Source organism: Puma concolor, chromosome C1 (assembly GCF_028749965.1).
Source record: "Puma concolor isolate L17-30 chromosome C1, mPumCon1.1.hap2, whole genome shotgun sequence".
Classification (NCBI taxonomy): domain Eukaryota; kingdom Metazoa; phylum Chordata; class Mammalia; order Carnivora; family Felidae; genus Puma; species Puma concolor.
In genome coordinates, this window is record NC_141674.1 from 17,193,018 (window position 1) to 17,217,401 (window position 24,384).

A 24,384-nucleotide genomic window follows, 5' to 3' on the forward strand; every position below is an offset into this window, starting at 1 on the left:
AAAGTTTTCTAGCAAAAGTAGCAGCATGCACAAGAGTTCTATTGGTAACAACAAACGAGATGGGGTATAATCTGACCTATAATATATGTGTCTCCAAGGACCTTATCAACTCGAACAACGTTAGTGGAGACCTTAAATACTACCTAGTTCAAATCATTCACTTTTATAGGGGAGAAAACGGAGACCCTGAAGTTACATTATATACCCAAGGTCATACTATCTAGCTGTGGCAATGCTAGGACTAAAACTCAAATTTCTCTAGTCCCCAGTCAAATGCTCACTATCTTTCTTGTAACCCAAGACCTCTAGAACAGTGCTACCTGTAGTATGGCAGTTCCTTCAATCAACATATGCTCTTTCAGGACCACTAGTTCTACTGTATCATATTGATGTATGAGGTAGGCAGTGAATTATAGGCAAATAGATCCAAAAACTCAGAGAATCATGTATCTGATGAGAGACTAATATCCAAAATATACAGAGAACTCTTATAATTAAAATATAAAGAGACAAATAACCAATTTTTAAAATGGCAAAGGATTTATATAGGCATTTCTCCAAAGAAACATACACCAATGGCCAATAAGCACATGAAAAGATGCTCCATCATCATTAGTCATTAGGGAAATGCAAATCAAAACCACAATGCGATACCACTTAACACTCACCAGGTATGACTATAAAGAAAAAGGACAGTTAACAAGGGTTATGAGGATATGGAGAAACTGGAACCCACATACACTGCTGGTAGGTGCAGATGTTCTGAAAAAAAATCTGGTAGTTACTCAAAAAGTTAAACATTACATTATCATAGGACCTAGCAATTCCATTCTAGGAATACACCTAAAAGAAATGAGAACTTGTGCCTACACATGAACTTCTATGGCAATCTTTATTCGCAACAGCCCAAAAGTGGAAACAACCCAAGCATCTTTCAACCAATGAATAAACAAAATGTGGTATATCCATACAGTGGGGTATAATTCAGCCCTAAAAATGAAGGACTGATAACAATGCTACAACACAGATGAACCTTGCAAATACTACGGTAGGTCAAAGAAGCCAGACACGATAGTCTACATATTGTATGATTCCATTTATATAAAATGTCTAGGAAAGGCAAATCCACAGAGAGACAGAAAATGGATTATGACTGCCAGGAACTAGAGATAGGGGAGAATGGAGAGTGACTGCTAATGCTATGGGGTTTCCTTATGGGGTGATGAAAACGTTCTGAAATTAAATAATGATGATAGTTGTGAATTTTATGGCATGTAAATTATATATATATATATATATATTTTTTTTTTTTTAACATTTATTCACCTTTGAGAGACAGAGAGACATAGCACAAGTGGGGGAGGGGCAGAGAGAGAGACACACACACAGAACCCAAAGCAAGCTCCAGGCTCTGAGCTGTCAGCACAGAGCCTGATGCAGGGCTCGAACCCACGAACCGTGAGATCATGACCTGAGCCGAAGTCGGACACTTAAATGACTGAGCCACCCAGGCACCCCTTTGTTTGTTTATTTTAAAACACACGCAGAGACACCAAAGTGAACTTCTCACTCAAGTCCTTTTGGGGTTGGAAAAAGAAAAATACCAACACAAGGTTGATGCATCGAACTCTCAATTTATTACATGGTGAGCCAGGCATGTGCTATAAAATAGGAATACAGAGAACAAAATACTCTGTTCTTATGATAGTCACAGTTCATTATAAGTAGACAAAAGTGTAACAATGTGCTAAGTGCAACAAGTGCTACAGAAGATGTACAATAACAGAAGTACAGAAAAGACTTGATGTATGAGTTAGGAAAGGTTTCATGGAAGACATCTACACAAGATTTTAAGAAGGAATGGAATATGGGGCACCTGGGTGGCTCAGTAAGTTAAGCGTCCGACTCTTGGCTTCAGCTCCAGTCATGACCTCACGGTTCATGAATTCAAGCCCCACACTGGGCTCTGAGCTAACAATGCAGAGACTGCTTGGGATTCTCTCTCTCTCCTTCTCTGTCTGCCCCTCCCCTGCTTGTGCACTGTCTCAAAATAAATAACCTAAAAAAAAAAAAAAAATCTTTAAGAAGGAATACAACTTCAGCCAGATAATGGGAGCAAAAATATTATGTATAAGTCCATGCTAAGTGTCATAATGGCATTTAGAAGTGAGACAAATCATTTCTGTGGAGTGACTTATAAGAGCTCCATGGTAAAATTTAAGCTCATCTTTGAGAATGAGTAGAACATGATTATGCATAAAAAAGAAAGGCCTGGACCTTGAGATAAACTGAGGAAATAATGAATCACCGGCAAAATACAACTGGAAATGCACATATTTAGCTCAGCACAGCAAGAGTAACACAAACAGACTGCTGAAATAGCACTGACTAGTTGCTGGTATGATTTGGGTAGTATTTCAATTTGTTTCTCCAAAAGAAATATTGCCTCAAGTATTCCAGTTGTTCCAGTTCTTTATTGCACATGTAATATCTACATGCCAGCTACCTATCTACTCTCATTTTATCTTTTTTTAAAAATGTTTACTTATTTTGAGACAGAGAGAGAGCGAGCAAGCATGAGAGCAGGGGAAGGACAGAGAAAGAGAGGGAGAGAGAGAATTTCAAGCAGGCTCTACAATTAGTGCAGAGCCCGATGTGGGACTTGAGCTCACAAACCATGAGGTCATGACCTGAGCCAAAATCAAGAGTTGACCACTCAACCGAGCCACCCGGGCATCCCTCTACTCTCACTTCATCTTTACAACAAGGCTGAACTAAGTACTAATATCCCAATTTTAAGGAGGAACCCCATCAACTTCAGGAAGGTTAGTAAACATTTCACAGCACTGTATCATGCGTTCTGTTCAGGGTTATCAATTTATTCTCTCAAACCTTAAAACAATCCTAAGAACTAGGTTTTATAGATGAGAAAATTGAGATTTGGGAAAGGTAAGCAATTTGACCAGGGTCACATTGGGAATAAAAGGCAGAACTGGGAATTAAATCAAGGTCTGCATGATTCTAAAACTCCCTTGATATAGTATTGCTTCATCTATCCTTAATCATTATTCACTCTAATGCAATATGCTTCAATTTTTATACTCTGCATTTCCAGTGACTAGTAGTAGTCTCTTGCATGGACAGGTACAATATACATTTGCTGAAGACACTGTTCCTATGTTTTAGAGCTAAGGGAAAGCTAACAGCCGTTAGCTGGGGAAATCCTAGCCAAGAGAAACCCCAACACAAGGTCACTTCTCAAAATAGAAACGCTTTTTAGGTTTTTCCAAGGAGTAGGGAAGAGCCTCCAATGCTACAGCAAACTAGCCTGAAAAGAGATACACAGAAATCTTTTCGTCAAAGAGATGGAATGGCAAGTCTTACCAAGATCTGGTTACAGCAATGCAGAGAGCATGCAGTACATACTGCAGCAAAATCAAGTGCTGACAGCTGAGATGTATCAAGCCGCATAAAACCGGTTTAAGAAAAAAAAAAAGCTAGAAGCATTTTAAATCCTAAAAATGCCTCTAAACAACTGCAGAAAACTGACACACGACACAAGATTGGGATTCAGTTGAAGCAAGTCAAGAGTTAAATCCATAAAACTCACATGACAGCATCAGCTCATACTAGTAGTTCACGTCTCCCATTCGTTTTACCTTTTCTTCCACATAGAAAAGGTACACTGTTTTTTCTCAGTTCCCAGCCAATCTGATACCCTTCAAATGTTGTTTCTCAGCTTGCTAGATGGCTACACCAGGACATAGGAATGACGCAGCAACATCCCCCTCTAAGAGCGGAAGTGAATCAAGGACTGGAACAAGAAATGAGTAGCTAGGAATGATCTTCCTTCCCATTCCAAACACCACAGACTTGTCCTACTTATACAAGAGAGGTGACTATTACACGACACTCATCCCAAGCCATTTGTTTTCTCTTTCAGACCAGGGTTAAATAACCTTTTAAATTTTATTCCATTTAATTCTGATCTGGTGTCCTTAAGACAACTTGCTTCATGGAATTCTCATTTGTAAAATAGGTCTAAATATGCTAGACCCTAGGGGTGCCTGGGTGGCTCAGGGGGTTGAGCATCTGACTCGATTTTCAGCTCAGGTCATGATCTCACCGTTCGTGAGAGCAAGCCCCACATCTGGCTCTGCACTGACAACATGGAGCCTGCTTGGGATTCTCTCTCTCCCTTTCTCTCTGCCCCTTCCCTGCTCACACAAACATGTGCTCACACTCTCAAAATAAATAAATACATTTAAAATAAATAAATGAAATAAATAGGCTAGACTCTAGACCCTACCTCTCACATAGGAATGTCATTTGAGGGGTGCCTGGGTGTTGCAGTTGGTTAAGCATCTGACTCTTGATCTCAGCTTATGTCATAATCTCATAGTCCATGGGTTTGAGCCCCACATCAGGCTCTGCACTGATGGCATGCAGCCTGCTTAAGATTCTGTCTCTCCCTCTCTCTGCCCCTCCCCCGCTTGTGCACAGGTGCACTAGCTCTCTCTCAAAATCAACTTTATTAAATTTTTTTTTTCAACGTTTATTTATTTTTGCGACAGAGAGAGACAGAGCATGAACAGGGGAGGGGCAGAGAGAGAGGGAGACACAGAATCGGAAACAGGCTCCAGGCTCTGAGCCATCAGCCCAGAGCCTGACGCGGGGCTCGAACTCACGGACCGCGAGATCGTGACCTGGCTGAAGTCGGACGCTTAACCGACTGCGCCACCCAGGCGCCCCTCAAAATCAACTTTAAAAAAAAAAAAAAAGGAATGTTATTTGAAGGAAATGGTATTTAAGGTACTTGGAAAAGTTAAAAGCTTAACAGCCAACATTTACTACATGTTTACTTCCTGTCATTCTAAGCCTTTGCATCAACTCATTTATTTCTCACAACACTAGGAGGCAGGTATTACTAACTCCATTTTTCAAATGAGTAAATTGAGGCACAAAGAGGTAGAGTTCCTTTCCCAAGTTTACACAAAAATCATGTGGTAGGGCTGGAATTCAAACCCAAGCCATATAGTCAGTAAATGTGAGTGAATATTACTAAAATAATATAATTGTAACATGTAATGAAAATTATGTTAAGATATTATAATACATGGCTTAAGGAAGCAAACACAATAACCTAGTCAAACATTGAATATATGAACTATACTTTGTTCCCACCACTATATACCTTCATGTGTATGCACTCTTGATGTTAACATGTAACAGATACATGTATGTGGAACAGAGACTCTGGAGTCACACAAACCTAGTCATACAATATGTCACTTAATAGCCGTATGGACAAGCTGCTTAACTGTGCTTCAGTGTCCTCGTGTAAAATGGGGATAGTAACTACCATACAGAATTATTTAAGGACTCAATGCGTTATAAAATCATCTGAGAATAGTGGCAGGCATAGAGTAAGTGCTAACCAAATGTCATTAGCTACTATTAATATTATTTCACTCTGCCATTTTACCTGTTTTCCATGTGATTTCACATTTTAGGATCTCCATAGTTCAGTCATGTTCTCTAGTAAATTTTTTTTTAATTTATTTTTGAAAGAGAGAAAGCACGTGAGCAGAGGAGGGGCAGAGACAGGGAGAGAGAGAATCTCAAGCAGACTCCATGCTGACATGGGGCTCAAACTCACAAACCATGAGATCATGACCTGAGCCGAAATCAAGAGTCAGACACATAACCGACTGAGCCAGGCACCGCTCTAGTAAATTTATAATCCATTTAACACTGCTGCTGATGTGAGCATCTATTCTACCATTTTGAAGTTATAGCTCCACTGTATTTCTTACGTGTCAAACGATATACTGTAAACTCTTATCTCTTAATACAAATTGTCACGAACTTATCAGTACAAATTATCACATGTCTAATTGGTAAATTGACTTTGAGAGTCATTGTGAATGGATTTTTATCAAAACATCTCAAATTAAAATGGTAGTTATCTTTTCAGAAATTATTTACTTCATCTTCTCATTTGACAAATATGAAGCCCAAAGAGTAAAGTGAGTTGCTCAAGTCTATATATAGGTAAATAATGACGAAAACTGAACCAGAACCTCCAGACTCTGTCCAAAGCTCTTTATCATCTCTCTAGGCTGAATAATTCCATTTCCTGTACAGGAAGGTGATAAACATCTAAGAACAGAGAATGACTCAAATCTCTAAGGATAAAAAAAATTTCGGGATACAAGCCTTCAGTGGTCATTTAACATAGCAAAACAACAACAAAAAGTGGCATTACTCAATACTGTTTCCTTCTCAAAAAAATCATGTCATCTCAAAAATTTGCTCTACTAAATTTCTATTAGCCTAACCCACATTTGCTCATGCCACTACTTCTCAGCTATCTCTACAACTTTCTGAAACTGTCTTGGCAAATTCAGGTCAAAATCCTAACTCCAAACTCCAGGGAACTGTAACAGTACAGTGTTATTATAGCAAATACCCCTAAAAATACATGGGGCTTAGAAATTCTATTATACTGAGATTTCAGTGTAATTATTTTTGCTGCGATAGAATCTGTTTTTTCCCCCAGAAATAGCCTTCCATGAAAATACTAAAATAAAAGAGAAGGCATAAAAATTTTCTCATTAAGGCCACTACTTGATATTCATTAAACTTTCCCAAGTTTTCTGGAGCATTTCAAATCTCACATGAGTTTACCAAAGAACTTAATTCATATCATTCTTTCCCAGAGTCTGCTCTATAAAAAGACATGTCTGGGGCACATGGGTGGCTCAGCTGGTTGAGCGTCCAACTCTTGATTTCATCTCAGGTCATGATCCCAGGGTTTGTGAGATCAAGCCCCGCACTGGGCTCTGCTCTGACAGTGGGAAGCCTGCTTAGGATTCTTGCTCTCCCTCTCTTTCTGCCCCTCCCCCACTCACACTCGCTCTCCTTTCAAAATAAACATTTAAAAATTAAATAAAGAAAACATGTATGCTTTTATATACTATAGTATATAACCAGAGTCAAGAGCAGAAGTGGGCAATCCATTTTACAAACAAGCCATAGCAGGATTAGGGAGAGAGGATGAGAGAGAACAGGAAGACTAGCAAGTCAAATAAATTATTTACTTAAAAGTCCACAGGGTACAGAGCACTATGAGATGCACAGTGCCAACCAGCTCCACCCCTTCTCTGCTAGTCAGTACAGGTCCCAAGATGAACATCAGAGTCAAACAACCAGCCAAGTTCCACGTAAAATGGCCTTACCAGGCTAGATGGGGCCAAACACAAATATTTTTAACTCCTAGTCAAAGAACAGAGGTCCAAGGAAGATGATGATCAATAGCTCCAATACTGAAGAGAGATTAAGGAAGACAAAGGCTATGAAAATGACGGAATATATGGGCACTGGGTGTTTTGAAAGGGCACTTACGGTAAAGTATTGGGAGCAGAAAGAAACAAGACAGGAAAGATACTAAAAAACCAGTGTAAATGAAAAGGCAGTATACAGAATACTCTTTTTTTAGATGTTTGAGAGTAAAAGAAAAAAATATGGCAATAACTCTAAAAGAAAGGCAGAGGGTTTTCTTTATTTAAGATAGAAAAGACTTCAGTGTATTCCAATTCTCAAAGGAAGGACTCAATAAAGAGAGTTAAGGATGAGACAGTAATTGACAAAACTGAGGTACTAGACAAAGTACGTACTAGGAAATGGGATGGGGAAGAAAAGTGATCCATGTGCATCCTGAAAGTCACCAAACAAAATTAAAACAGAGGAGAGCAGATGGCAGGAACTTTGAAAAATCAGAAGCCATGCAAAAATGGCAAAACAATGATCTAGAAGTGACAGTGAAGGACTAGAAATACATTAATTGTTCCCACTGTCCAAGGAGTGGCAAAGTATTCGACTAACAAAACTACAAATAATAGCATTCATCAGAGGAAAAAAACTTGTTTTCAGTTATGGGTTAGGAGATGGAGGAAATGTTGAGAGAAAAAATTAAGAACCTAGGACTTTGCTCACATTTGTGCACAGGTTCTACTAGCCCCAATACAAGCAGCTGGTAAAGGAACATCAGGAATGAGGTGGAGGGGGGGGGGGGGGGGGGCTGAGCTCTCTTTATAATACTGAAGAGAGAGAACTTTGAAGAAATTACACCAGCACACATGAAGAAAAACTAAAAACTTTTATGGGTGTGGATGACAGGGAGAATGAAGAGAGGAACATCCCCCAAATTGTGCTATGTATCAATGACAGCTAGTGTCCAGCACTAACTACATTTTCAAGGGGAATGACCTTCAATCCCACTTTCCCAGAAGCTGGACCCTGAAACTTCCTTAGATTTCATTTGCCAGGCCAGCAATTTGCAGAACTGTCAATAATTGTTTTATTTTCTGAATTGGACATTTTTATAAAGGGTTTATTGAAAGCTGTACAAAAGGCTTTGAGAGACATTATCCAAAAGATAAGTGAATGTCCTTGACTAGAACTATGGCTAGATCATATTTGGTCTTTTACACCATCCCCACTCCCACCCCTGCACATGCAGACAGGGTGGAAAAGGCCAGATAACACCAGTTAATATTTGGGTAGCACTTCACTGATTTGAATTACTGTCTAATCTGGGTAATCTATCTTACCCTCCTCTCCTTATTCCTATTCTTATGACCCCTAATCCAAGAACAGAGAAGAAGAAAGAACATAGATTCTGTGTCACAGAGATCTTGAATCCTAACTCTACTTCTCCCCCAGGGACATTTCTCAAACCCTCTCTGAGCTTCAGTTTCCTCATCTATAAAGTAGGAGTAACAATACCTATTTCATGCAGTAGTTTTAAATAGTAGACATCAGATCCTGATATATAGTAGATGTTAATGAAATGATAATATTAATCTGTTAATATATAGAGGACAAATTCTGCTAAATGAAAACATTCTAAAGTAACAAAAATTCCAAAAATCCCTCTGCACCTGATAATCTGATAATCTAACTAACAATGATATTTATTAGGGTACAATTTCCGTAACTAAGAACTTATACAATGTTTAGTGGTTTGAAATATACTATATATATTTCCTCTAAATGAGTGTTTCTAAAAAAGGAAACCTTTTAACTTCCAGTTCAATCCCAAGGGAATTTTAGAGAATCTCAATATATCTCAAATAAATGATGTCAAAAAAGCATGTGGATATAGAGTAACACAGCAGAGAATCTGAGGCAAAAAGGCTAACCCCTTAGGTCCTCCCCAACTTTAGTTAACTAATATCACAAATGCCACCAGCTCTACCAATCTCATAACCTTAGAGCTTACTTTCTTTCTCCATAACATCATTAACTCCTAACTCTCCCTTCTTCAAAACTTCTAATATACTTTTTTTTTTAACTCCTAAATTCAGGTCTTGATAGATAGAAAACCACACCTGAATTTCTACAAAAATCCTTAACTGGCTTCCTTTCCAATAATTTATATAACACCTCCTGATTAATCAGTCTACAATTCCTAATTTATCAGTGCCTTACCTTCAGTGGTTCCTAAGTGGTAGCAAGAGCAAGTCCAAATTCCTCAGTATAATGTTCAAGACTGTTCATAATCTGAGCATTACCACACTAATCTTATCTCCTCCTAGTCCATAATCTAAACTCTATTCTTGGAGCAGGCAAGTATTATTTTTTTTTCCATAGTCCACAGAAAGTGGTTTATTGTTTTTAGAATGAAAGAAGATGCTTTCAGAACTTTCAGTAGTGAATAAAAACTGTTGGAACTTGGGGCGCCTGGGTGGCGCAGTCGGTTAAGCGTCCGACTTCAGCCAGGTCACGATCTCGCGGTCCGTGAGTTTGAGCCCCGCGTCGGGCTCTGGGCTGATGGCTCAGAGCCTGGAGCCTGTTTCCGATTCTGTGTCTCCCTCTCTCTCTGCCCCTCTCCCATTCATGCTCTGTCTCTCTCTGTCCCAAAAATAAATAAACGTTGAAAAAAAAAAAAAAAAATTTAAAAAAAAAAAAAAACTGTTGGAACTTGAAAACTTTTCTGAAACATTATTTTTTCAGTTGAAGTACACACTTCAACAGAAAACTTCCAATTTGCAACTGTGTGGATCCCGAGGTGTCCAACTAGATACAGCTAACCGCTTAGCAACTAGATAAAGCTAACCCCTTAGAAGCGGGGCTTGCGCCTGCGGCCAGTGTACTGATTGTAAGGTCTGACCTCCTGGCCCTGACGCATGCAGAGCTCCTTCTTCCCCAGCACTCACTTACAGCTCTTCCTCACCACCCCACGCCTCACAATCCCATACGGGACCCCACAGAGGAGACACGGTTCTGAGTAGATGGATGGATGGAACAGCCTGGCTGGCATCCAAGCTAATCCAGGCAGAGAAAAATGGTGATCCTCCCTGAGTTAAGTGGCCTGGGAGGCCTCTTTTACAACAGAAGTCCCCACTCTTGGACACCCTCTCCTCCCCTGGTGATATTCCCTGGCACCAAAGCAGTTGTTTAGTAGGACAGCAGGTGAGAAGGCCTACCTCCTCACAGGCATCTTTGTGGTAGATGACTATTTAGGTGTGTTTACTTGTTAGGTGCTGCCTATGGGGCAGGCAGGGGGCCAAGCTACTTTGGGAGCAACACAGGTCAGGATCAGCTCATGAGAGACTAACACTATCCAAGGAGAGCCCGAGGCCCCACCCCCACTGCCATTTCAGATCCTAGTCTGGCTGTGGGGTTGGCATGCCTGCTATATAGACCAAGTGGGGGCTCCCAGCAACTACAGATGTCTGAAGGAGGAAAACAAGGTTGCCAGGTCAAGGCTGCCCCAACAGTGATCCTCAAGGGTGGAGTAGACAAGTATTCTTGGGTCCAGTCAATAATATAAGTTTATCCCAACCTCAGTATCTTTGTTCTTGTGTTGCCCTGGCCTGGAAAACCATCCCCCTCCTTTCTGTCTATTCATATCCTATCATTGTAAAACTCTAGTCTGACTCCATGAAGACCTCACAGACCACTTCAGCCCAGACTAATCTCACTAAACTATTACCTGTCATTTTGACATAAGTCCATAGCATAACAACAGACCTCCTAGAGCATTTACCACTGTGCCATAGATTGTGACATTTTCACCAAAGAATACTAAATTTTCCATACGGCTAAATTACTCAATATAAAAACTTTCATCTGAGGGGCGCCTGGGTGGCGCAGTCGGTTAAGCGTCCGACTTCAGCCAGGTCACGATCTCGCGGTCCGTGAGTTCGAGCCCCGCGTCAGGCTCTGGGCTGATGGCTCAGAGCCTGGAGCCTGTTTCCCATTCTGTGTCTCCCTCTCTCTCTGCCCCTCCCCCGTTCATGCTCTGTCTCTCTCTATCCCAAAAATAAATAAACGTTGAAAAAAAAAATTAAAAAAAAAAAAAACTTTCATCTGAGACTATGCCCTTTCACTTAACTGTTTTAAAATGTTCCATCTTTTATGAAACAGTGGTAATTAGACAAAAAGTTAGTTTTTCAATTTTGTGTCCTTACTTAGAAAACAAAAAGTTCTTTTGAAATATGACTGGTTTATGAAATCCAGGCTCTGGAATCAACAGTCAGTATCACCCATTGTGGCATTTACATATGATCCAATATTGTCATGGAACTGTTTGTTTGTTTTTTTTTATTTATTTTTTTTAATGTCTATTTATTCTTGAGAGACAGCATGAGCAGGGGAAGGGCAGAGAAAGAAGACACAGAATCCGAAGCAGGCTCCAGGCTCTGAGGTGTCAGCACAGAGCTTGACGCAGGGCTCAATCTCACGAACTGCAAGATCAGGACCTGAGCCAAAGTTGGATGCTTAACCGACTGAGCCACCCAGGCGCCCCTGCCATAGAACTGTTTCAAAAACCAGGTACTGTCTCCCCAATTAGAATTTTAAATTCCTTAGAAACAAAGGCTATATATACAGCACTTTTTTGGTCTTTTTGTTTTGTCCACATTAATTAGCCCTGAGTTGAATATAAAACAGGTACTATAAATTGAATAGACTAAATTATTGGCTTTTAAATTTGATGTGAAACTGACAAAAAATGTAAATGAAGCCAGTGTTCCTTGTCTCCTCTCTACCTCTCTTCCATAAAGATTCTCTGCACTCTTCTGGATTATACCCACTTAATGAACAGCCACCTACCTCCTCTATTTCTGCTCTAATCCCGCTCTTCTTGGCTTTTATGATCTGAAATTTTATCCCTCCTACCTTATTATTTCTCCCTGCTCCATTAACTGCCTCACTACCAACCCAACTATTTTTTCATCAGACTTCTTTAGGATTCTGATAGTCTCTTTCAAATCACTTCTGGATCAAGTTTTAAAACAAGCCTAACATAATCATCAGTCCTCAAATTCCTACAAAAAAAAAAAAAATTTAGTTGGAAAGTATATCATTTTATAAAATTGTATTAAGAATATCTCCTATCATACTCCAGTACAGCTGTGGCAGAAAGCATAAAAACTGCTATTCCTGATATAAACCTACCAGCAACCATTTCTTTGTCACACAAAAAACCTACACTACCTTTGTACTATCTTCAATACTCATTCAGTTTCTGTGTATCTGGAGCAGTCTTCCATTTTAAAGATATTTAATACATCTTTAAGTTTATCAAGATCTAAAAATGATATTCTTCCTATGCTAGGGAACATAAGCCAATGTTGACCTCATTTACTCAGGGAATAGTGATCTTAAATGCACACAGTTCATAAAATCGTCATGTGCTCATTGTAACATTCAACAGCACACTCAGGAGTCAAATCCTAGCTTGGCATTCACCAGTTGGGTTGACTTTAGGCAAACTGATCTCTTATCTTAAGGATTTTTCATCTATTAAACGGGGATAATAATAGTACCTACCCCAAGGGACTGTTGAGAGTAAGATTAAATAAAGATATAAAAAGCACTTAAATACAGTGGCTGGCACATAGTCCATAAATGTTAGGTTTTATTATTATTCCTCAATGACTAAGAATCCTTAGAAAATTTTCAATTATAATTCTGCTTATTCACTGATACTAGACACAAATCACTAAGATGGCCTAAATAAGATAAATACCCCCAGGTAATTGGGAAGACAGCACATTTGTGATAAAGCTATTCCAAGGTTTAAAGAGCCAAAAATTAACTACATTTATCTTGCTCAGCATTTAACTTACCCAGTAAACTTGAAACTAGATAAAACCAGAGATTTCTTTATTTTTAGAAACAGGAAACGTTATCAGAGCAAGGTAAATGATACCATTTTTCTATCTGAACTCTTTCAGTCTTACAGAAAGTCTACACACATAATGCCTGGGTAAGTGGGTCAAGAAAATATATTTCACCTTTTAATCATAATGAAGTTCAAATCTGTTCCTATATATATTTGCCTCTCAGCAGACTCTTTTCTTTTTTAAAATACTTACTTTTTAGACAGAAAAAGAGAGACCAATTTTTTTTAAGTTTATTTATTTTTGAGAGAGAGAGAGAACAGGGGAGGGGCAGAGAGAGAGAGAGAGAGAGAGAGAGAGAAACAGAATCCCAACCAGGCTCCACACTGTCAGCACAAAGCCCAACACGGGGCTCGATCTCAGGAACCATGAGATCATGACCTGATCAGAGATCAAGAGTAGGCATTTAACTGACTGAGACACCCAGGTGCCCCAAAAGAAACTAATTTTTAAAGGCTATATGTAAAATATTGATATTAATACAAGATAATGCTTTCATTATAGAGAATCTCAATTCCATCAAGAATACATTAAGCAAGTTATATTCAAACAGTGATTTCTATTTATACAGGTTCAAAATCAGTGCTGTTATTTAAGTCATCTTGGGAAGCAAGACTCATCCTACAATGCCGCCAAGGCTCAAAACCTTCTTATAATTCTATTTGCAGATGCTCAAAGACAAGCCTTACACACAAGGCTCACACAAAAATCCTAGTGTCCACCTCTTAGAATTACATCTCATGTATTACCAAAAACCATAACTGATTACTCACTTCATTCACCAGACTTGCTTATCTTCAAAAGTTAAATATAACTCTCCCAAAATGAAGACTTGTCAGGATTGAATGTGCAATATGCTCTAAAGGCAAATCCAAAAGAAGTACACCAAACATTTCAGTTTGGAAGTCTCATTAACATATATATTGGGGCGCCTGGGTGGCGCAGTCGGTTAAGCGTCCGACTTCAGCCAGGTCACTATCTCGCGGTCCGTGAGTTCGAGCCCCGCGTCGGGCTCTGGGCTGATGGCTCAGAGCCTGGAGCCTGTTTCCGATTCTGTGTCTCCCTCTCTCTCTGCCCCTCCCCCGTTCATGCTCTGTCTCTCTCTATCCCAAAAATAAAAAAAAAATAAATAAAATAAATATATAATTGCTTCTTTTTGGAAACTTCTGATATTGGTTTTCAAAAAGCAGTCATATTACCTTATAGATACCCCTCAGAGACAACCATAAAACTACAGCTAACAAAACTGAAAACCTGAAAAGCAGTTCTATGTAAAAATCAGCAAAGTTGATACTGTGGATAATAACTGAGGTTGTTTAATTTGAACAATTAAACTATCATGCTTCCATAACACTGGCTCCCAGAGTGCCTCTGAAGCAACAGTATTTAATACAGTTATTTACATCCATTCTTCTTGAAAATTTACATTTGGTTCAGGCTAGTTTGGGTAAATTGGAATTCTCCAAATGAAGGAACTTCAAAGTTGTCTTTTGTTCTTTTGTTGGTTTTTGTTTTGAGATGGATTTGGTGAAAGAGAGGAAATTATCCTAGCTTAACTTACCTAGCCTAACACATCCTGCTCTAAGTACTTTGACTGTAACCTATTTACCACATACTTCAAAATTTGATTAATATCCTTCTCCTAGGGGCACCTGAGTGGCTCAGTCGATTAAGCATCTGACTCTTAATTTCAGTTCAGGTTACGATCTCACAGTGAGATCAAGCCGCTCATCCTCAGGCTCTGTACTGGCAGTGTGGAGCCTGCCTGGGATTCTCCCTCTCCCTCTCCCCTGTGTGTGAGCGTGAGTGTGTGTGTGTGCGCACGCCCTAATATATATGTATTTCCTTCTTCTAAAATGGCACCTAGCTGGCTCAGTTGGTGGAACATGCGATTCTTGATCTCCAGGTTATGAGTTCAAGCCCTACACTGGGTATAGAGATTATTTAAAAATAAAATCTTAAAAAAAAATACATATATAGGGGCACCTGGGTGGTCAGTCAGTCTTGATCTCAGCTCAGGTCTTGATGTCAAGGTGGTGAGTTGAAGCCCTGCACTGAGCTCTGTGCTGGCCTTGAAGCCTATTTTATAAAGTTATATAGATATATATATCCTTCTAAAGAAAAAAATCTGACATAGAAGTAACTTATGCCTAGATTTTAGCAACTGTCATTCAAAATTTTTTAAAAATGCCAAATCTGACCCTGGACGATTTTGTGACACTGGACAAAATACAAAGCTTCTCTGTGCCCCAATTCCTCATCTGTGAAATGGGGCTAAAATAATAAACAATATACCTATTTCATGGGTGTGGTGAGGATTAAATAAGATTATGTGCCTGACACATGGCGGGCACTCAATAAATATTTATTAAATGAACGAGTAAATGAAATAATGTACATAAAATGCTTAAGATAGTACCTGACAGGGGTGCCTGGGTGGCTCAGTCGGTTAAGCGGCCGAGTTCGGCTCAGGTCATGATCTCGGTCAGTGAGTTCAAGCCCCGCGTCGAGCTCTGTGCTGACAGCTCAGAGCCTAGAGCCTATTTCAGATTCTGTGTCTCCCTCTCTCTGACCCTCCCCTGTTCATGCTCTGTCTCTCTCTGTCTCAAAAATAAATAAACGTTAAAAAAAAAAATTTTAAAAAAAGATAGTACCTGACAAATATCATAAATAATGTTATAAAATCATTTGTGATCTGTACTTAGAAAAAGCAAAAGTAAATGGCTAACAATATAAGTATCACTATCCAAAAATTCCATAACCAGATTTTTAAATAATTCTTACTTTATAATTTTTAAAAATTATTTTTAAATAACTTTCAAAAGAAAAATAAATAATTTTCAACAACTACAATGGTTTGAAATATTCTCATATATTATCTCACCACTAGTCTCAATTTCCAGTTGTAGGGTCTATCTTTAAGTGATGAAGAACTGACTAAAACATCCAGAAATTGTCTCTCCCTTGTACCAATCATAACCACATAGCCAATATTTGGGCTAAGGGTGAGTCATTCAAGGAAAATAGATTAATAAAGGAAATTAAACTAGTCACTGATGGGCACCTGGGTGGTTCAGTCATTTGACCTTCCGATTCTTGATTTTGGCTCAGGTCAAGATCCCAGGGTCAAGGGATGGAGCCCTGCCATGGGCTCTGCCCTGGGTGCGGAGCCTGCTTGAGATTCTCTCTCACTCTGCCCCTCTTTCCCATATGCTCGCTCTCTCTCTCAAATGAATAAACAAACTAGTCACTGAGAAAGCTACTTAGCTTCATCAGAAATTAGTAAAGTTAAGGGTCACCTGGGTGGCTCAGTAGGTTAAGTGTCCCACTCCTGATACTGGCACAGGTTGTGATATGGAGCCTCGTGTCAGTGTGGAGCCTACTTAGGATTCTCTCCCTCCCTTTCTCAAAGTAAATAAATAAACATTAAAAAAATTAGTAAAGTTAAAATTAAGCTTTTAAAAATTCTTGAGTTTTTTTTTTTTAACGTTTATTTACTTTTAAGAGACAGAGACACAGCATGAGCAGGAGAGGGGCAGAGAGAGAGGGAGACACAGAATCCGAAGCAGGCTCCAGGCTCTGAGCTGTCAGCACAGAGCCTGACGCGGGGCTCGAACTCACAAATGGCAAGATCATGACCTGAGCCAAGGTCAGATGCTTAACAGACTGAGCCATCCAGGCGCCCCAAAAATTCTTGAGTGCTTTCTTGTCTGCCCAGTATATAAAGAGGTTATCTGACTTTAGACTAAATCACATTAATTTTAAAAATAATGAAAAGAGGAAATTTTTCTTCTTTTCTTTGGGTAAACAAAAATGTAAAACTGAAAAGACTAATAGTTACTGTGTACCAGGCATTATGACCTAAATGCTTCTGTACATTAAATTACTTAATCCTCACAACCACTCTCCCCATTATAAAGATGGAAAAAATGAGGCTTTCTGAGGCTGCAGAACTGGAACCATGTAGTTTTAAATAATCTCAAAACGTAAAGCACTATCTAATCAAAATGGTCAAGGAATGAAACTAAGACACAAATAGATAACCAATTGTCAAAGAATCAGAATACAACAAACCACACTTAATAAAAGTTTACTTGACTAAAAGTGAATGATTCAGAAACATACTCTAAGATCTCGTGATGCCTAGAAGCCAATGTTACAACCAATTCTGCTGTGAATTTCTAAGAGATTGGGTTGTGTACACACTACCTTTGTAATCCACACTGAAAGTCACTTCTTATAATGAATTCCCATAGTTTATCACTTGTCTCCTCACATTTCAAAAGAAAACTTTTAGTTAATGAAGTCCAGTGGTGCTCTAAAGTATGGATAAATGTAAATGCATTTTAATTATACTTCTTATTTTGACCTAGTTGGAGTAAAAAGGGTAAAAAGCAAATAGACTGGTTTTATAAAACATTTATAAAGTAAGTTAGAGACAAAAATAACAGAAGACTCTGAACAAAATTACTCCAACATCTCTCAGAAATTTAAGTACCTCTGCTCCAATGTTTCCATAAAAACAACTACTAAATTACCCCACAATCTTCTGGTATAATTCCACCAGAAAAGTCAAAATGGGGCACCTGGCTGGTTCAGTCTGTAGAGCATGCAACTCTTGATCCCTGGATCATGAGTTCAAGCCCCATGCTGGGTGCAGAGTTTACTTAAATTAAAAAAAAAAAAAAAAAGTCAAGGGGCACCTGGGTGGTTCAGTCAGTTAAGCGTCAGACTCTTGGTTTTGGCTCAGGTCATGATCTCACAGTTCGTGGGTTGGAGCCCCTCATTGGGCTCCATGCTGGCAGTACAGAGCCTGCTTGGGATTCTCTCCCTTCCTTATTTGCAAGAGCGCAGGCTCTAGCTCTCTAAGTGAATAAATAAACTTAAAAAAAAAAAAAAAAGTCAAAATAATCATTAAAATACATATTAGGCACCTCTTTAAAATATTTTACATTTGGGGCGCCTGGGTGGCTCACTTGGTCAGCATGTGACTTCGGCTCAGGTCATGATCTCACAGTCCGTGGGTTCGAGCCCCACATCAGGCTCTATGCTGACAGCTCAAAGCCTGGAGCCTGCTTCAGATTCTGCATCTCCTTCTCTCTCTGACCCTCCTCCACTCACACTGTCTCTCTCTCTCAAAAAAAGTAAATAAACATTAAAAAAATTTTTTTTAAATTTACATGTATCACCCAATTGTACCACATGTATATTAAGTTAAATCATCCCAGTTACTACTAATTTAAATTTGCATTTAAATTGGTTTAAAGTAAGTATATACAATATTAGTACATATATTCTTCTGCCTTTAATAAAAAAGGAAGGACTACTGAGACAGCTTAGTGGCCCAAGTCAGAGAAGGTAGTTTTAAACACAGTTAATTGGATTGGAATTTTCATTGTTGACATCAAAATAAAATGTTATTCAACAAAATAGTTCAAGTGAGGTACTACCTCATATCTCATTTCAGTTAATAACTCCAATCTGAGAGCATTACACAAGCACTGATTAAGCATCTTTCCAAGAAGGAACGGTGCATAGTTACTTCTTTGCTAGTCACAGATTCCAAAGGAGTATGTGCTTTGTGGCAACAGGACTGGACTCCTGTACTTTCACACCCTAATAATTGTTATAACTCCTGAAGCAGTTGGGGCACTCCCAACCTCTGGATTAGAGAAAACACTAAGCTAAATTCTAATAAAAGGAGTCCATGTAACTAAGCCTGAAAAATTAAAATTGCTACCTGTACATAAGCATCATTACGATCAATCATCAAAAAGTCTACTGAGGGCCTACTATGTGCAAAGCTCAGTGAAAGGAACTGAGGGGAGTACTGGCTAAAACAACTTAGCTTCTGATGAAGAAGCTCTGATCCAATTAGGTAAAGATACAGACTAGTGAAATTAACTAAGAACATAAAAGGTATTGGCATTACAAGCGGCAAGATTTTTTTTGGTGGGGGGGGGGGGGTTTTGACCCACCAAGGTAGATAAGATACATGCCAGTATAACTTCCCAAGAACACGAGGGTTATCAGCAACAAATGTGAAAATGTTGAGAAGATTTACTTTTGCAAAGTAAATTTATGAAGTCAGCATAGACTTCATAGAGGGGAATTGAGCTGAGCCTTGAAGGATGGAAAAGTTTAAATAGTTAAACAGCATAAGAACAGAAAAGGACAAATGATAATGGGAACAAAGGTGCTGAATGGGAATGTGATCATTAAATATTTATTAAATACCTACTACATGTCAGTCACTGTTTCAGGTACTAGGTATACACTAATGAACAAAACAGATGAGTTCCCTGCTCTTGTGAAGTCTCGTGAGGAAGGCGGATAATAATTATGCAAGCAGATATATATCATTATAAATTATGATAGGTGCTGTGAAGGGAGGCAAAAGATGCTAGTAACAGGGAATAACGGAAAAGGACTAGCAAAATAAGATGATGAGGGCAAGTATTTCTGATACATCTGCTGAGGCTTGAGGAAGGCAGCCAGACAAAGAACAGGGAAAAGAGTGTTCAAGGAAGAGAGAGCCATATGTACAAAGGCCCTGTGGTAGCAAAGAGCTTATCAAGGATAAATAAGAAGCTGATATGATTGAAGACTGGCAGAAGGTGAAGCTGGAATAGTAGGCAGGGGCCAGATTATACAAGACATCATATGCCAAGATAAAGAGTTTGAATCTGATTTTTATTCCAAGCCCTAAAAAACTTTTAAAAGTTTTTGCTACTCACAAACATATTGTTGAATAAAAGGAACCAGACTCAAAACAGTATGCACTGTATGATTCCAGTTTACAAAAGTACAAAACAGGCAAAACTAATATACACTGTTAGAAGTCACCCAGGGAGGTGAAAGGGAGGCAGGAACTGGAAAGGAACTCAGCAGGGACTTCTGGGTACCAGTTCTTGACCTAGGTGCCAATTACATAGATATATTCAGTTTGTGGGGAAAAAAAAAAAAAATGATCAAATTGTACATGTGTATTTTTCTAAACATATATGTTATATATCTTATATATAACTTAAATAACAAGATATGATTTTTAAAATTTTTAATGCAAGTTTTTAATAATGTTTTAAAAATATTACTCTGTTCGGATAAAATGGGAATAGAGGAGCACACCCAAATATGTTATGATTGACAGATTAACCTGATGGAAACTCTTAGATTCATATAAAATAGGGAAAGGGGTAAGTCAAATAGCCAGCGAATACAAAGTACCATGTTCATAAAGAATAAACACAGGACTTGGGAAGGGAGTTAAGCAATAAAAAATGAGCTATAAATAGGGGCGCCTGGGTGGCTCAATCGGTTGAGCGACCAACTTCAGCTCAGGTCACGATCTTGCAATCTGTGGGTTTGAGCCTCGTGTCGGGCTCTGTGCTGACAGCTCAGAGCCTGGAGCCTGCTTCGGATTCTGTCTCCCTTTCTCTGACCCTCCCCCACTCATGCTCTCTCTGTCAAAAATAAATAAACATTAAAAAAAAAAAAATGAGCTGGGGCGCCTGGGTGGCTCAGTCAGTTGAGCGTCCGACTTTGGCTCAGGTCATGATCTGGCGGTCCACGAGTTCGAGCCCCGCGTTGGGCTCTGTGCGGACAGCTCGGAGCCTGGAGCCTGTTTCAGATTCTGTGTCACCCTCTCTCTCTGACCCTCCCCCGTTCATGCTCTGTCTCTCTCTGTCTCAAAAATAAATAAATATTTTTTAAAAAATGAGCTATAAATGCCTTAGAATGAAAGGAAGAATCTCTAGAAGAAAGGAATAGCTAAAGACAGCAATGCCTAAAAGATTAACAATGCTTGTTATCTTTTGGCTTATATTTTAATATGGTTATTTCCAAGCTCTTCCCTTGACCCCTCAACCCTAATACACAAAGAGTATAATGAAAATGATCCCAAACTTGAGCAACCATTCACATATGAGCTCAAATGAATGGCCTCCACCCCTTACTATCTCTGGCAGTAACTGCTCTGAGCTCAGCTTCCTCACGTAAGAAGAGGATAAAAACTACCAACAGAGTTATTACTTTCTCCCTATCACCACCCAAAATATTGAGCTGTAAACTGGTATTTTAATTATTATTTCCTAATGATATACTGAGAGCCCATGGTTGCTGAGTTTCCATTCTCAAGACTGACAAGTGGAAAAGAAGGATTATAGAATGGTCAACGTGTAGAACCAGAATGGATAAGGAGAAACCAGGAGTAAGATAAAATGGGGCTGCTTCTAGAAGCCTGGTAACAGAGGTTTTAAACCTTTTCTAAGACAGACTTGAGCTACAGCTCAAGACAGACTGGGAGTGGTCCAGTGACCTGAGAAATTATGAGAAGGAAAAAATAATTTTACGTCTTCCCAAAAAGACACAATTTCTACCTGATGTATTCCTTTTGCGAAATAGTAGCTAAAAGAAGTTAGACATAAACACTAAGGATATTCTGTCATAGGTGGAAGGGCAAGGCCTTCAATTATTTTATAGCATCCCCACCCTTAAGAATTACTTGAACTATAATGTGTCAAGCACTTCTTAAGTAGAGCCAAAGATGTTAAGTTTTATATTTCAGGTGGTAGCATTTCAAAAAGAAAACAAAAATAAAAGTTCTACTCCTTAATCAATCTTTGGGTAATTTTCCCCCCACAACATATATCCCATTGTCCTAAAATGAAGCCTGATTCCTCATGAATTTCTTTCCCCTGATATAACCAGGGTTCCTATCTCTACCAGTCTTTCTCTTCTCATACACCTCACCAATAAATAACTACGATGTCCCTGTTTCCTACAAAGTTGGCACACTGACTCTCTAGTACTCACTCTGATCTCATCAGTTTGAATCAGAACACAGAAACTTCACAGCATTCCCAAGGATCACTCTGCTAACCAATATCTTAAAAACAACACACAGTTTAAACAATGATGGCAGTCACAGTGATTACACAATTGGATACATTTGTCAAAGCTCATCAAACTGTACACTTAAAACTGATGAATTTCATTGTTATGTAAGTTAGACCTTGACAAAGCTGATTTTTCTTTTTTATTTTAGAGAATGAGAGCACGAGCAGGGGAGAGGGACAGAAGGAGAAAGAGAATCTTAAGCAGGATCCAGACTCAGAGAAGAGCCTGGAGTGGGGCTCAATCCCACAGACCTGGGATCATGACCTGAGCCTAAATCAAGAGTCAGACGCTCAACCAACTAAACCACCCAGGTGCCCCAATAAAGCTGATTCTTAAAAAATGAATGCATGTACATCTTCAGCAAATATTTACTGAGCATCTATTATGTGCATCAAAGTTTAGACCACATCTTTCAGCTTGACTATCTGGGTCCTACCTGTTAAGTAATATGCTTTACTCACAAGCTGACACTATCCCAAAAAGTCATGTTACATGAAAGAAAAATGGTTCAGTTTCAGACCATGAATGTTACCCTAACAGTCACGCCTCTACAGTGGAAGGACCATTAGCTACGCATCATCTTCCATTACATAAACCATATCTAGGATCACACTGGCACTCTGTATTTCAATACAAATGCTTCCTTCGTTTAAAAAAAAAAAAAAAAGATTAAGTACCTACTATATGGAGAACACACAACTAGCACAGCCTTATATGTTTGTCTTTCTACCAAAAAACAAAAACATCTCAAAAGCATACTGACAACATTGCTGGAAGAAAAGAAGGGAACACTATTGGGGAACAGACTTAACGGACTTGAGTCTACAGTCCAAGGTGACCCAGTGGCTCAGTCAAAGGCCTAGAAACTAATGCACTATGCATGACGGAGAGAACCGTGGAACTCAGAAACAGACTTGGGTTTGCATTCCAGCTCTGCTTCTTACCAGCTGTATTTGTAAACTTAGGAAAGTCACTTTACCTTCTGACCCTCAGTTTGCCCATCTGTGAACCAGGGATGCCAACTAGCACCTCGCAGCATTGTTGCGAAGACTATATGAGAGATATGCCACCTAGCACAATTCCTGGGCACAGAGTAAGCAACTCAACAATATCATTAGTTCCCTTTCTTGCTCTTAAGTTACTTAAGAGTAAGAAAATACCTGTGAATCAAGGTAATCCACAATCCCCGTTAGTAATCACACAACAGAGAACCCGCATCTGCTGCCTTGTTCATACTCTAATCAACTCCTTCCCCGACCCACTACTTCCAGTTTTTCAAACCTTAGTTACTATGTTTAGAAAAGTGATTTAATTTTAGAAACTTGGAAAATTCTTCTGAGTAAATCAAGCAAAACCTTAATCTGCCCCAAGGGGAATCCTGAGCAAAATAATTATTTCTGACAAAAGCATTTTCTATGGGAGTTATTTAATCTAGCCACACGAATGCCACCGAAGCTGCACACAAAGTGACAGAAAATAATCTGGAACATACTCCGAAAAGAAATATCCTCCTAAACACCCAAACGTCTCCCTCCCTAATCTGAGCTAATAAAATTACTAGGCGATCTGAATTCCCCCAACTCGGACACCAGCCCAGCGCCTTGGGCCGGAACTGCAGCAGTCTGTAAAATGCCCTGAACAAACCCCACCTCTCAAAATATCCCCAAAAGGCAGGGAGGTCCAGAGAGTGTTTTCTCCTCAACCAACAGATAAGGCACCAGGAGCTCAGAAGCGCAATTCTTTCCCCAAGGTCATTCAAGTCAGTGAAGGTGTGACGGCGAATCTGCAAGCCGTCTCCGGTTTTCCGGAGATTGCACTGCAGGGTTTTTTGAGTTTGTGTGTGTGTTTGGTTTTTTTTTTTTGGGGGGGGGGGGGCGGTTGCCTATTCTCTTCCCTTCTCCCACCCTCAAGTGTGAGCACTGGTCTCGGCATTTCCGAAACAAGCCACAACAAGCTCTGCAGTGTTAGGAAAGGGGCTGACGCGAAGAAACAGATGCTCCAAAGCAAGATGGTCTTTCTCGGCTCACAGAGCCTCCTCCAAGGTTATTAAGAGAAACCGCAGGCACCTCTGAGAGCTCCAACACGGGCTCCGAATCCCCAGCCCTGCCGCTCCGGGACGCCGGGTTCCCCGCAGGCAGCCTCCGCAGCCAGAGGCCACGGGCCCCAGAAACCGCACTTCATTCCTGCGCTTCGGGAAGCCATGGCTCCTTCCCGGCCCGGGCAGGGGCGGGGGTGCGCAGGGAGGCGGGCCGCGCGCGCTGCGGAAAGTTCACCGCGGCGGCGGGCGGGG

At 39.7% G+C, this 24,384-nt stretch overlaps 1 protein-coding gene across 11 annotated transcripts in view; it reads right to left on the reverse strand.

Moving 5' to 3' along the window:
* The window catches only part of LUZP1 (leucine zipper protein 1), a 107,483-nt gene that overhangs the window by 73,922 nt on the left and 9,177 nt on the right, over positions 1-24,384 (reverse strand). Inside the window, exon 1 of one of the 11 annotated variants that reach the window (XM_086716002.1) lies at positions 3,660-4,521. The exons of 9 other annotated variants lie outside the window; for them this stretch is intronic. The gene's annotated coding sequence lies outside the window, so the exon portion shown is untranslated. Of the gene's footprint in view, positions 1-3,610; positions 4,522-24,384 lie in introns of those variants that run through there. One more of the 11 variants, XM_086715999.1, reaches the window with a different exon arrangement.